The 14,758-nt window shown below is 49.8% G+C and overlaps 1 pseudogene; it reads right to left on the reverse strand.

Moving 5' to 3' along the window:
• Window positions 1-7,678: 7,678 nt before the first annotated feature.
• On the reverse strand, window positions 7,679-9,190 carry LOC132357778 (probable glutamate--tRNA ligase, mitochondrial; annotated as a pseudogene).
• Between the last annotated feature and the right edge of the window lie 5,568 nt (window positions 9,191-14,758).

Here is a 14,758-nt window from a genome sequence, read left to right on the forward strand (position 1 = left end):
AGTGGGACCATTGTCATGTTTTCAGTTCAGGCCATTCTGACTGAGGAGTTTGGGGTTGTGTTTCCAAAGTGCTTTTCAGTTTTTTGTTTTTTTAAACCTCAGAGCCCATTTTCACAGAAAAACAATTTTAGCAAGGGTGGTGAGTTTCCAGGATTATCTGGCAAAAATACATGCTTTTGGTCCCCGAAATGTTTTCGGAGTCTCCTGTCAACATTAACCTCCCTACCCCCACTGCAACTCCCCGGGAATCCACATTTATTTGTGACAAGGAAGGAAGGCAGCTTGTGATTAAAAGCATCCATGGGCCTGGCTGTGAGCCTCTCTCAACCAGCTCTGATACTCCCATGCCACATCCAGAGTCACAGGTAAGGGCGTTAGAAGTATACAACCTCTTAGGGCTTCCAAGGACTGCTCCCATCAGAACATACGCCTTCCTTCCTTCCTTCCTTCTTTCTTTCTTTCATTCATTCATTCAACACTGGTTTAGACACTTGGGGTACATCAGTGAAGCAAACCAAGATCCCTGCCCTTCTGAGGTTTATAACATAGCAGGTAGTGATAGACATACAGGAGGCATCATAAATGAGGAAACAGTATAGTATGTTAGCAAGCGCTATGGACAAAAGAAGAGCAGGTTGGGGACAGTGCCGAGTATTAAATGGCGTGATCAGGGCAAAACTCTAATTCGACCAGATACACGCACCCCTAGTTTCATAGCAGCACTGCTTACAGTAGCCAAGATATGGAAACCACCTAAATGTCCATTGATAGATGAATGGATAAAGAAGATGTGGTACATATATACAACAGAATACTATTCAGCCATAAAAAAGAATGAAATAATGCCATTTGCAGGAACATGGATGAACCTAGACATTATCATACTATGTGAAGTAAGTCAGACACAGAAAGACAAATATCATATGATATCACTTATATGTGGAATCTAAAATATGACACAAATGAACTTATCTGCGAAACAGAGACAGACAGAGAAGAGACTTGTGGTTGCCAAGGGGGAGGGGCATGGGGAGGGACGGATTGGGAGTTTGGGATTAGCAGATGCAAAGTATTATATATAGAAGGGATAACCAACAAGGCCCTGCTGTATAGCATAGGGAACTATATTCAATATCCTGTGATAAACCATAATGGAAAAGAATATGAAAAAGAATATATCCATATAGATATATAAAACTGAATCACTTTGCTGTACAACAGAAATCAACACAACATTGTAAATCAACTGTACTTTAATTAAAAAAACACAAACCACAGTGGTCAGGGAAGGCCTCACTGATAAAGTGACACCCGGAAGGATGAAGTTGATATCAGGTAAAGTGCATTCCAGCAGAGGGGACAGCTAGAGCAAAGACCCCAGGCCAGGAATGCGCCTGGCATATTTGTGGAACAGCGAAGAGGCCCGTGTGGCTGATTCAGAGAGCCATGGGAGGGGTATAAGGCAAGAAGATGAGGGTGGTGGTCGGGGCCAGAAGATGGATAGGGCCTAGTAGGCCATGGTGAGGACTTGGGCTCTCATTCTGCATGAGATGGGAGCTGGTGCGGAGTTTTGAGCAGAGGAGGGATGGGACCTAGCTTGTGTTTTCATACAGTCTCTCTGGCTTCTGTGCTCGAAGCAGACTGTAAGGTGGCAAGGTTTGGAAACGGGCTGATGCAGTCATTCAGGGGAGAGACAATGGCGGCTGGTCCCATTCGCTGGGCTGAACTGCGGAATTGGGAAACCTGCCTCTGGGATAACGGCAGGAATTGAGCAAGGTAGGTTTTCAAGGCTGGAGGTGGACAACTTTTTGGCAGTTTGGGGTTCAATTTTGCTTCCACCTCGTCTGGAGCTGGCCATATCTGTTCCGCTCTAAGAAAGAGAGACAGAGTCAGAGAGAGACAGAGACACATAGAAATCTAGTCCTTCAGGTTTTTCTTAGATAGGCAGACCCTAAAGGGAAGCTGCTGCTTATGGATTCAGAGGACAAATATGAAACCCCTTCAGGGGTCTGGGTCCAAGGCCCTGGGTACCTGGTGGGGGGGAGGGGGATGGGGGGTGTTGCTATCAGATTCCAGGCCTGGCAGCAAGTAGGAAGCAAGGCTGACTGCTCTTTAATTGATAAGCTGCCTCAGTTTCCCCCTCAGCACCCGCTTGCTTCTGATGGCCGTCTCTGGAAGCCTTCAGAACACAGAGGGTGAATGAAGTCCTCTCATTCCCCCCCTCCCCCGTCAAATGACTCCACTGTACTTTCCCGGTGTGCCCTGAGCAGAAATCTGGGAAGACGTACCCCACCTCCCCTCCCAGTCTGTTGGCTGTGCCCTGGAGGAATTTAGGGAAGGGATCTGTAGGTGCACCTGGGCTGGAGCCTTTTTGGAGGGGGAGGAAGCAGCGTACTTTGGGAACTTCGGGTGGGAGTGGCAGCAAGACACCAGGGAAAGGGCTAGACGGGGAACTTTGCAACGGGGACCTTGAGTCCACTGCACAGACCAGGGGCATCCAGAATTTTGCAAAGGGTCCCGAACAGGTCGGTATTCGGAAGGCCGGGTTTCCGGTCCTGATTGCACCACCGTGGAGCTTGAGCAAGGCCCCGTCCCCTCTGGATGCCTCCCCCGAAGTAGAGGGTGGGCCCAGGTGACCTCCAAGGCCTTCCAGCTCGAACCCGGGGGACCGCGTATTAGCCAGAGGCCGGCTTCTCCCGCTGCGCTGAGCCAGCTCCGCAGAGGGCGAGATGCGCTCGGAGTCAGGGCTTTAATAATTCACGCGGTGGCGGCTCGCATTCGGAATACAAACGCGGCGGCCAAGCGCGGGAGGGCTGGGCGGGAGTGCCCGGGCCCCGCCGCGGGGCTGCGCTGCACGCGCCCGCCACCCTGCGGTCAGTCTGCGCACTGCAGGCTGCGCTGCCCTTGCCTCTGGGATTGGGGTCGGGGGTGAAGGTGCATGCTCGTCCCCGCAGTCCCCTCCTGACCATCTCTTGGTGATCCTTCCCTACACAGAGTCACAGAACGACTTTCCCCTTCCGAGTTCCAGCTTTGGGGACTGCCCTTAAACCCCAGCAAGCCAGACCCCTCCTCCTGGGCCCTGCATCTCAGGAGTCCCAGGCTTTGCAGTGCCTTCCTCGAAGGAAGCCCCCAACCAGTTCCAGGGAACCCCTCGCCCAGACGGAGATTTTCATGGGTCTTGGTCCCCGTTTCGCTCCTCTCTAGGCTCTTGGATCCTCTACTCTGACCCCACCCATGGGGTCGATCAGACGTCCAGAGAAGCTCCAGGATTCCTGCCTATGGGAACCATCCCAGGGCCCCAGGGCCGGGCCTTGGTTCTAGGGGCTCCTTCTGGAAGGCAGATGGCTCCCGCTGGCTAGCAAGGAGATAGAAAGAGTGGGCCATAAGCCTGGCACCAGCATGCTGATTTCAGTGACTCGAATCATTCACCCCTAGGGGTGCCCTGTAGTAAACAAACATGTGAAGGACTGCCTGTGCTGTTTATTACCGAAACATTTAAGCATCAACTCCTTCCTTCCACAAACCTTGAGTGCCTCTGCTGTGCCAGGGACATGGCTAGGTACTGGATATTGGGCCCGGGATTTAGATTCAAAGAGGTTCTCATCTTCTGGGACCTCTTGACAGCTCTGGCCCATTGCTCCTCTTCTGAAAGGGTCTCTTCCACGGGCTTCCAGGACACCACCTGTCCTGGCTTTCCTCTGACCTCAGTCCACTCCAAGTCTCCTGTGTAAAATTCTTTGTCCCTCAGGGCTCTGTTTTGGGCTCCTGGCCCTTTCTCTGTCCACACTCCCTCTCCATCAAGCTCATCCACACTCGGGACTTGAATTACCACTTGTGTGCAGACAAAGCCAATGGCTCTACCTCTACTCCCGACCTTTCCCCTGAGCTCCAGAATCATCTCCTCCATAGTAAGGTGGGCATCTGCACACGAACATCCCCACGGCCAGCACCCACTCACCGTGTCCAAATCTGACTTGAGGATCTTTCCCAGCCCCGATGGGTTCCGTGGCCATCAGGATATAGTGCAAACTCCTTACCACGAGCTACGAAGTCACTCATGACCCAGGTCCTGTCCCTTACCTCTCTCCCCAGACTCCCATCCACACTCCAGCTGCTCAGGTCCTCACGTGGGCCACACACACTCTCTTTGTCCATGCTTTTCTCTCTGCCCATCTCGCGGTTCATCAGCCTCTCCTGGCTCTTTGCCTTCCCAATTCATCTTAGTCCCCATTATGCAGCAGTTCAATTCCTGTCTTCTGATACCTTCCAAACAATCCCCTTCACCCCCCAGGTCCTGCTGCTGCGTCTACCTTGAGGATGCTTACCTAGCCATCCACCCTTTCCTGGAATATAATTCCTTCTCTACAAAGCTTATTTTGGTGACAAAGTGAACCTTGGTGACCTTAACAGAAATTGTTTAGTGGCATGATAGAGAAGGAAACCAGGTTGGAGTGAGTTGAGGAGTGAGTGGGGCCCCAGGGAATCCTGGTTTCTCTCGCTACAAGGCTTTTGCAGACATTGTTTGTTGGAAATCTTTCTCTCTCATCTTTGCCTAGTTAACCTTTTTTTTTACATTGTGTGGCTTGCGGGATCTTCCCCGACCAGGGATTGAACCTGTCCCCCCTGCAGTGGAAGCTCGGAGTCCTAACCACTGGACTGCCAGGGAAGTCCCTAGTTAACTTCTAATACAGTGTCTCAGTGCAACCATCACTTCCTGAGGGAAGCCTTCCCTGACGTCCCTGATTCAGACAAATTCGCCCAGCTACTCTTTCATTGCACCATGTACTTACCTCTCCTTCAGAGTGGTTTTCTCCATTACAATTCTTTATTTATTTGTGGGACTATAGTAGAATCAAAACCTATATCACCCCGACCAGACTGGAAGCTCATGAGAGCATGTTCTGATCTGTCTTTGTTCACTACTGTGTCCCGGCATCTAACACAGTGCCTGACACACAGTGGGGGGCTCAATGAATGTTTGTTGAATGAATGACAAGGGGGTGGTTAGTGACCTCAGTGAGAACAACTGAAGGGGCTGTGGCCATATTGCGTGATGACTACATGAGGAATTTCAGAGGATGGGTACGTTTGGGTTATGACTATGGAAGGGGTGGCTGAAGATGGGAGGAGGGGAAGGTCCCTGGTGATGAGAAGGCTGATGTGTGAAGAAGAGCCCATTGCTTCCTGAAAGTCTTCATGGCCATATATGGCGACAGATGGAGGCAGAGGTGCCTAGAATGTTCCAGTTTGTCCTTGCTTTCCTCTGTTCTACACACAGCTCTTCTTCCCAGCAGTGGCCTGGGGCCTCAGGCCCACCATCAGATGCTTGGTTGTGGACCTACCCCAGGTGATAGAACACAGAGGCAGCAGCTTTCATAGACTTCCCCACAAACTCGCCTTCTTTGCTGACTGAAGCAGCTAAACCTACTTCGCTTCTCCAATTTTCCTGTAAGCTCTGACTTGTTCATCATACCAGTGCTTTGGGGAAACGCTTTAGGAACTCTTGCTCTGACCCTCCAACTCTCCCTTCTAGACTTCACTGCCCAGCATCTCCCACCATGTTGTGAGGTCTAATTTCCCTTCACGCCCATCATGACTCTGCTTCCCTGACTGAACTGTGACCGGTAGGTACAGTTACGGCTGTGGGTTGCCCTCCTGGACACTGAAGTCACCCAAGGTGATGGTCTGGCTTTGGGGGAGAAGGAAGACTATGGTCCTGCGGGCTGAGTCTCCAGTGACATGAGTAGGAGGCCATTAGATGACAGCAACCAGGAGGGGAGGAGGATGGCAGAGTCACATGGGTGGAGCGAGTAGCTGAAGAGGAGGAGAACTTACACGCAGATGGCAGAACAATGGCCTGAGAGGAGCACCATGGGACGGGAAGGGTGCTCACCCCTCTCCTACCTGCTGAGAGCCAGGGCTCAGGATGGGGAGGCGAAGAGAACCTCCAGTTGACGGAGCCAGGCTGAGGAGCTTGATTTTATAGACTGGGAGTGGCTGAATAGTACAATGGTGAAACGCTGGGCCACTGATGTGCTGTGTGACCTTGGGAAAGGTTTGTCCTCTTTGTCTCGGTTTCCCTATCTGTTCCATAAAATTATGGTGGTACCTTCCCCTTCCTCATAGGGTTGTTGAGGAAATTAAATGAATTAATACATGCAAAGGGCTAAGAACAGTACCTCCTTCGAGCAGTGCTTGACAAATTATGCATGCTCACTAAAACTTTTTTATTTTACATTTCATTTGGCCCTCATCAAAATTTTGAGGGGTCAGTAGGGTTGGGATTATTACCCCCAGTTGAGGAATGTGATACCCAGGGAGGTGAAGGAGCTTACCAAGACACCCAGTGAGTGAGGAACAAAGTAGGTAAAGTCCCCAGTCTCCCGATTTGCCGTTCACTGCGCTCTTTGCCACAGCTCACTGCGTGAAGGGTTCTGAGAAGTGGTGAGTGAACAGGTCAGATGAGAAGCACTGTTTCACATGCCGGGAAATTCTTCTTCGCATCAAATCACACCCTCACAGAGCTCTCAGTTCCAGCAACCTTGCCTGACAGTCTCCCAGACCGTTCCCCATCAGTCCCTCCAAGCTGAGGCCCGTGTTTTCATTGTCTGCTTCCAGGTCCCTCCCCTGGTTGGTCCTGAGAGCTAGCTGGCAGAAGATTTAATCTGCCCCCGGTCTGACCCGCTACATCCCATCGAGTTCCTGCTGGGCGTAATGTTCAGACAAACTAGTGATCTGATTAGCCTGGGCGCCGCCTGCTCTGGTCAGCCCCCTGTGGCGCTAATAGAGGGGGAGGGAGATTAAATTAGCAATGGTGCTGAGATGGTAGAGCTGCTGAAATGGGTTTACAAATGGATTTTTAACATAAAAAATAAGGGCAATTGGCACTGGCAATTAGGATATAATGAAGGCCCTTGTAGCTAGAGCTGCTGCTAAGAGGGTAATAAATTGAAGAATGAGAAACTCCCATACCAACAGACTCTGAGAGTAGATATCTGGAGATATTCATACAACCCGTAACGGCGAACTTTTCTTCGTCTTGGTTGTGGTGACCAACTAGTGGAGCAGACAAACAGAAAGCAGAAATTCCCCCAGTATCACCTGTCCACTCAAGAGGACCGGTGTCCCCTTAAGAAGAGGGCATTCGGACAAACAGAGAGAAACTGAGGGCACATACAGAGGGAAGACCATGTGAGGAGAGAGCAAAAAGGCAGCGGTCTGCAAGCCAAGCAGAGAGGCCTCAGGAGAAATGAAACCTGCCAACACCTTGATCTTGGACTGCCGGCTTCCAGAACTCTGAGAAAATCATTTTCTGCTGTTTAAGCCACCAGTCTGTGGTATTTCGTCGTGGCAGCCTGAGCAAACTAAAACATGAGCCATGACTATTCTGTGAACCAGCTCCTAACCTCTGCTGTGTGCTGTGGTGTCAGAACCAGATGTGAGGCCTTCCTTTCCAGAGTCAGGGAGGTGAGAGGTGGCTGGCCGACGCTGGCTAACTGAATAGGACAGGCCTGGCGTGGCGCCGTAAATGCACCTGTGCACCCGGAGGCTCTGTGCCCACTCTTGGTTCCCTCCACAAGCTTCCGACGGGGTCCAGGCCTCCTGCTCCTCCCCTCTGAGGGCAGGTCCCGCAACTACGGTTCCCACCGCCACCTCCGCTGTCCCGCACACCTTCTCTCTAGCTGGAAAGCAACTTCTGTGTTCGTTCCCGCACTTCCTTTGGTCCCAAGGATAACGTCATCTCAGCTACAGGAGGCCCTTGCAGCTGTCTACTGAAGGCCACTCGGAGGAGCTTCAGCACCTTACTGTGTTTGGTGCCTTCCAGACCTTCTGACAGCTTCTTCAGTTCTCCGTTCAGCATGTCCTGAGTTAAGTTCATACCGGGTCCTTCTAAAAGCCCCAGCACATGCTTGGCAATGACGTCCACCCTCTCTGAAATGGCACCCAGCTGCGCTCGACCCACAGCAGGGCGAGTCCACAGGTAGGAGTGCGCTGGGGAGACCAAATCCTGCAGGCGGCAAATGTGACCGTGTCTCAGCAGGATGATCCTCTCCACGTAGGCCGCGTCCAGCACATGCCTGTCTTGCGGCTGGCTCCCGAAAGCCTCTTCCACGAGGGCCTGCAGCTTCCCCACCAGCTGGTGTCTCTGGGTCTCATTGCTCACCAGCTGGCGGAGGTGCAGCTTGTTGAATTCTGGGAGCTTTTCCAGGTCCAGCAGGGCTGAGTGGCAGGTGATCCGGGTCAGGTCAAACTGTGTGATCAGCTCTGGCAAGGTCCTGCCCATCTGGTTCTCTGCAAACCCTGAGCCGCAGTTGGTGATGATGTCGAGCAAGGCATCGGCAGGAAGCCGCCGGCAGCAAACGTCCCCTTGTCTCTTGGACAGCTTGCTGCCATCCCTGTTGAGGAGCAGGGGCAGGTGGGCAAAGCACGGGGGCTGCCAGCCCAGGGCCTGGTAGAGGAGCAGGTGCTTAGAGATGGAGACCAGCCACTCGGAGCCCCGCAGCACGTGGCTGATGCCCATGTGGTGGTCGATCACCACGCAGGCCAGGTGGTACGTGGGGAAGCCATTGCTCTTCAGGATGACCGGGTCCCCCTCCATGCTGGCCACCTTGTGCGGATTCCAGCCATACACCAAGTCCTGGAAGGCTGGTGCCTCCCCTCCGGGCGGAAGTGGATGGCACGCTTGGGGTCTTTGGCCAGCTCCTGGGCCACCTGCGCCTGGCCCAGGCTCCGGCACCGCTTGTCATACTGGCGAGTCTGATGGCTCCTCAGGGCCTCCCTCTGCAGGAGCTCCAGCCGCTGCTCTTCAGCAGAGCTTCGGTAGCATGGGTGTAGGGCGCAAGTCGCTGAGATTGCAGGTAGGGCCCTGTAGGACCTCCCCGGCGGGGGCTCTTGTCAGGGGGGATGCCTGCCCACTCCAGCATGTCCTCAATATTCTCTGCTGCCCCAAGCGCAAGGCAGGCCTGATCCATGTCCTCCAGCCTCAGGGGCTTCTCGGCAAAGATGTAGTTGTACAAGGCAGTGTGGAGGCCGCCCAGGGGCAAGAAGCTTGTGGGGCTGGGGGCAAACCGCACTCGCACAGCAGCCCTGGGATCAGTGCCCAGGCTGGCCTCGCACCCCGTCCCAGGGGGCGGCCCAAGGCCACTGGGGGCCTCCGGGGATGCAGCAGCCTCTTCAGGAGCACCGCCATGTCGGGGTAGAATCGCACACGTGGGCTTCTCCGTGCATCACTTCCGGGGACCAAGAGTTCTTTATATATTCTAGATACTAGACCCCTATCAGATGTATGATTTGCAATTCTTTTTTCCCAGTCTGAGGGCTGTCTTTTCACTTTCTTGATAGTGTCCTTTGATGCACAAAAAGTTGTCATTTTGATGAAGTCCAACTTACTTCTTTTTTCTTTTGTTGCTTGTGCTTTTGATGTCATCGTACTGCTTCTTAAGGCAGTAGTTCTTGATTGTTCCCGTCCTCTGACCACCCCAGCCCTATCCCCAATCATCCTCTTGAAGGTTCTTGATCCCAAGCAAAGAAACTAGAAACTTTTTCTGAGAACACATTGATATGCCCTCAAGTATTCTATTATGATATTGCTAATTGATGGGAAGTTGTGAGGCCAAACCTAATCACAGTGGGTGGAGGGAGGCTGTAACAAGTTGTATTTCCATAGGTCTGCAACACAGATACACTCAAATATTTCCATTAGTCATTGTAGGTTGTAATGATACCACGGAAGAAATGTGACCTTCGCAGTGACTGAACAATACAAAGATGGGACATTTTCAAATGACTCTAGCATTAATGGCGGTATATATGATTGTTCTGATGAAAGCACTAAGAGTAAAAATAATATTGGTAATGACAATAACTGATATGAAAACTCTGGTTCCCACCAAGACCAGTCCTAGACTGAGAAGCCGTACTCTGTATTTCTCTATGTTTCTGCTCCATGTCTTTGACACTGTTCCTCACTTCATCTTTATATGCTCAAATCCTCCTCAGCCTTTAAAGACCAGCTCACCTCTATGAAGCTTTCCCTGATTTCCTGCATCCTTAATCTTCAGAAGTAGCCTGAGGTGAGGGGCACTAGTCAACTGCAGATGGAGTGATGACTTGGGGGGAAAGCCAGGGCTCAGGACGAGGAGGTGGAGAGCCTCAGGTTGAGAGAGCCAGGCTGAAGACTTTACTTCTATAGACTAGGAGTGGCCAAATAGTGTAATGGTGAAACGCTTAGCCACTAACATGTTGGCTGACCTTGGGAAAATTTTTTGTCTTCTCTCAGTTTCCCCCCATCTGTTCAATGAGATTATGACAGTAGTTACTTCATAGGACTGTTAAGGAACTTAAATGAGTTAACACCTGCAAAGGACTAAGAACAGTAGTCCCTTAGAGCAATACTTGACAAGTAATAGACACTTACTAAAGGTTTTATTTATTTCTAAATTTCATTTGGTTAAAATCTCAGGCTCCTGCCATAAGAAACCCAGGGGCATGTCTCATGAGCCTCAGGTTACACCCAAAAAGGACTTCTCATAAATGCCATGATCTGCACAGAGCAGAATGGAATATGGTAGGTAGCAGAGACTCATGGGCTAATGCAGTGTCTCTAGTAATATTTTAATTTAAAACCTGGAGCAGGCATAATTTTAAAAATCTACTGATAAACTATTAGAATTAATGAGCAATGTCATTTTATATACTAGCAACAAACAAACAGAAAAAAATTTTAATGATACCATATACAGTAGCAACAAAAAACCCATCAATTATGCAGGATTTAATATAAAAATCGATGTGCAAGATTTCTACACTGAATATGACAGAACGTTGCTGATGAATTAAAGACAATCTAGAGAAATGGAGATATATATCATGTTCATGGATTGGAAGGATCAATATTGTTAAGAAGTTAATTCTCCCCAAATTGATCTATAGACACAATGTGATTGCAATAAAAAATCACAGTAGGCTGTGTGTGTGTGTGTTTGTGCATTGACGATCTGATTATCAAATTTATATGGAAATACAAAGGGCTGAAAATAGTTAAGATAATCCTGAAGAAGAACAAAGCCAAGGGCACTTACATCACCATATATCAAGACTTGTAAAGCCATAGTAGTTACGTTGATGTGTTATTGGCACAGGGATATGAAAAAACAAAAAACGAAAAAACAAAAAACAAAAAAACAACTGAGCAATGGAATAGAGTCTAGAAACTGACCCAACACATGTCACTTGATTTATGTCAAAGATAATACTGAAGTTCATTGGAGAAAGGATGGCCTTTTTGGAAAATGGCCATCTGGATATCCACATGGGAAAATATGTATTTGGATCCCACCTCACGCCATATGCAAAAATTGATTCCAGATGTATTAATAACCAAATGTGAAAGATAAATCAATTCATCTTATAGGAGATAAAATAAGATAATATCTGCAGGACTTTAGGTAAAGATTTCTCAACTAGACACAAGAGACACTAACTACAATGGAAAAAAATCAATAAAATGGACTACATTAAAATCAATAATTTCTGTAATTAAAATACATCATAAAGAGAAAACACAAGTGAAAATGCATGCCAGAGTGGGGGATACTTGAAATACATGGAAATGACAAAGGAGTCATGTTAAGAAGTGTATAATGAAGGTCTACAAATAATGAGAAAGACAACCCAATAGAAAACTGAGTAAAAGACTCAGAGACACTTCATGAAGAAGACATCAAAAGGTCCATATGTATATGAAATGGGCTCATCTTGACTGATCATCATAAAATGCAAATCAAAAGATCTATGTGATACCACCACATATCCAGCAGAATGAATCAAATGAGGAAGGTCTACAATACAATTTTGATGAGTATCTGGAGCGACGGGTGTGCTCAATACATTGACGGGCACGCTCATGCATTGTTGGAGACCGCTTGGTTCACTTGTGGTTACCAGCCTGCCCCTTCCCCAGAAAAAAAATGCCACACTCAAAATAGGAGTCAGCTATCTCCCAGGCCACTGAGTTAGACCTAGGGCCTCAGTTCCCAGCCCAGTTTTGGAGGGTAATCCCTAAGGTTTTCTAAGGGCAACACTCTGTCCCTGCCCACTGCCACCACAGACAGATGCCAAGTGGAGCAGAAGGGCAGAGTCCTTGGAGGACACCTTAGGGATTTTGCGTGGCATGGGCCAAGCGATTGCACCACACGCTTTCCAACCACTGAATCTGGGCAATCAGCCTACAGTTGTGCACAAGCAGTCACCCCACTACAGGGAGGCTGGCTTTTACTAACTGTGCTCAGAAACACCTAAGACACCACCCCACATCTAAAGGAACACCAGGTCTTCCAGGACACCTTCTGTGGTGCCAGCCGTCATCTCAGGGTGCCCAATCCCAGGCTCTGCCTACCAGATGAGACATCCAAATGGGAGACTGGGCAAATTGGTCTCATCACTCCACTCTGCCCCACTGCCTCTATTGACCTTGCTGGAGACTCAAGAATGAGTTTCTGAGCTCATTTCAAATGAGAGAAGTCACCCTCTGCCCGTAGCTTACTCCACTTTTCTGCCTGGACTCAGTTTCCTACTGTTGTGTCGCTCCTTGTGATCCCCACTTGCTTAGAACCAGCCTTCCATAAGCCAAGGAGGAGACAAAGGCTTCCTAGGTAGAAGGCCCTGGTGCAAGAGGGAGCGTCCAGTACTGCTCAGGTCACTGAGCCAGTCGGCCTACCGTGCAGCTAGCACCTTGAGGGGAACAGGCATGTCATACCTTCACATTGCTCAGGACCTCAGGACTCCACTCCCCAACTTGTTACCAATCCACCAACTTCTAACCGTGTAACCCCGTGATAGGCCCATTTATAACCTCACCATTCTTCTCAGATTTGAAGCTAGGCACTACTTCTTGAGCTCTGCCCATGATTTGAACCTATTTGTTCATGAAATTGCCAATGGGGAAAATATCAAATGATAAGAGGAGAGGGCTGGGGTCCTAAGAAACACGCACATTTGAGGGACCCACAGAGAAAGGAAAGCCCACAGAGGAGAGTAAGAAGGAGTAGCCAGAGAGGTAGGAGGCATATCAGGAACACGTAGGGGTCATGGAAGCTAAGGGAAGGGTGTTTCCAGAAGAAAAGAGTCATCAGCTGTGCGAAGGAAGATGAAGACGAGAGTGGCCCTTGGGTTTGGCAAGGTGGACGTCATTGAAGGCCTCGACAAGACTAGTTTTGGTGGAGTCATGGGTTTGTCAGCCAGATTGGAGAGATTTGGGGAAAGAAGGGAAGGAGCAGAAGTGGGGAAAAGGAGCATAGGCTTGTCTTTGGAGGAGTTTTGCTATAAAAAGGAGCAGAGCCAAGGGTGGTAGCTGGAGGCACGGGGAGTCAAGGAAAGGATACTTTGGTAAGGATATAAGCAACAAGGTTGTCTTGGCTGAACAAGGGAACCATGACTAATGATTGGGCAGACTGTACTCTAAAAGCCATTCATGCATTATCTCATTTGATCCTCACTACAATCCTGTGAGCTTGGTGGATGCTATTATTAGCCCAAGTTTACAGCTGAGGGAATACAGGCTTGGACCTACCTTAGGTTACTGAGCTAATAAGGGGCAGAGCTGGTTCTGATCCCATGCAGGTGACCCCAGGGCTTGTGCTGTTAGCCAGCCTATGACACTGCCTCCCAGAGAAGAGGGAAAGGGTGGAAAGACAAGGGAAGAAAGGGGGAGAGTGGGTCAGTTATGTGCTGGGAGGTTGGAGGTCATGGGATCCAGAGCCCAGGGGAAGGGCCAACCTGGGATGGAGAGGGGAGGACCTCTCTAAGAGAGATGTAGATGTGGCTTCTCTTGTTGTGGAACACAGGCTCTAGGCACGCGGGCTTCAGTAGTTGTGGCACACGGGGTTCAGTAGTTGTGGCGCATGGGCTTAGTTGCTCTGCGGCATGTGGGATCTTCCCGGACCAGGGCTCAAACCCGTGTCCCCTGCATTGGCAGGCGGATTCTTAACCACTGCTGCCACCAGGGAAGCCATCTGGAGGGATGTAGAGGAGAGCAAGGCTCAAGGCATGATGGGACTTCTCCCATTTAGGCCTTAATTTGGGGGGGGGATTAAGAAATTTTTTTATCTGCTCAGAGTGAGGAGGAGGGAGGTGAAATGGGAGCTTACACAGATGGTGGAAGTTCAGAAAACTTTCCATGGGGCATTTAAAAAACTGTGCTAGGTACAAGGAGAAAGTCTGCTGTGATCCAGGTGGTGGGGAGGGCCCAGCTGAGGCAGAAAATCCTCAGTTTGGGGTGTCCCTAACCTTCAGGCTGTGCGATGAGCAGGCAGGAGGTGGGTTCAATCCAGGGTTGAGGTTTGGCAGGGTGAGAGCAGCAGGGGCCAATGGGTCAAGAGCATGCAGGGGATTGGTGAGAGGGTAGACCATGAGAGCTGGGGTGGCTAGAGAAACCAGAAGCTCTGTGCCAATAGTAGTCATGGTAATGTTCGTAGTGATGGGGATGATGATGGTGATGATGATGATGGCAACCATTTATTGTTTAAGATCTGCCAACACTGTGCTAACTTTTTTTTTTTAATTTATTTATTTTGGCTGCACTGGGTCTTAGTTGCAGCACGCGGGATCTTCGTTGTGGCACGCGGGACCTTTTTTTTAGTTGTGGCATGCTGACTTCCTAGTTGAGGCATGCAGACTTCTTAGTTGTGGCATGTGGACTCCTAGTTGTGGCATGCAGACTCTTAGTCACGGCATGCATACGGGATCTAGTTCCCCGACC

This window comes from Balaenoptera ricei, chromosome X, assembly GCF_028023285.1.
Source record: "Balaenoptera ricei isolate mBalRic1 chromosome X, mBalRic1.hap2, whole genome shotgun sequence".
Lineage (NCBI taxonomy): Eukaryota > Metazoa > Chordata > Mammalia > Artiodactyla > Balaenopteridae > Balaenoptera > Balaenoptera ricei.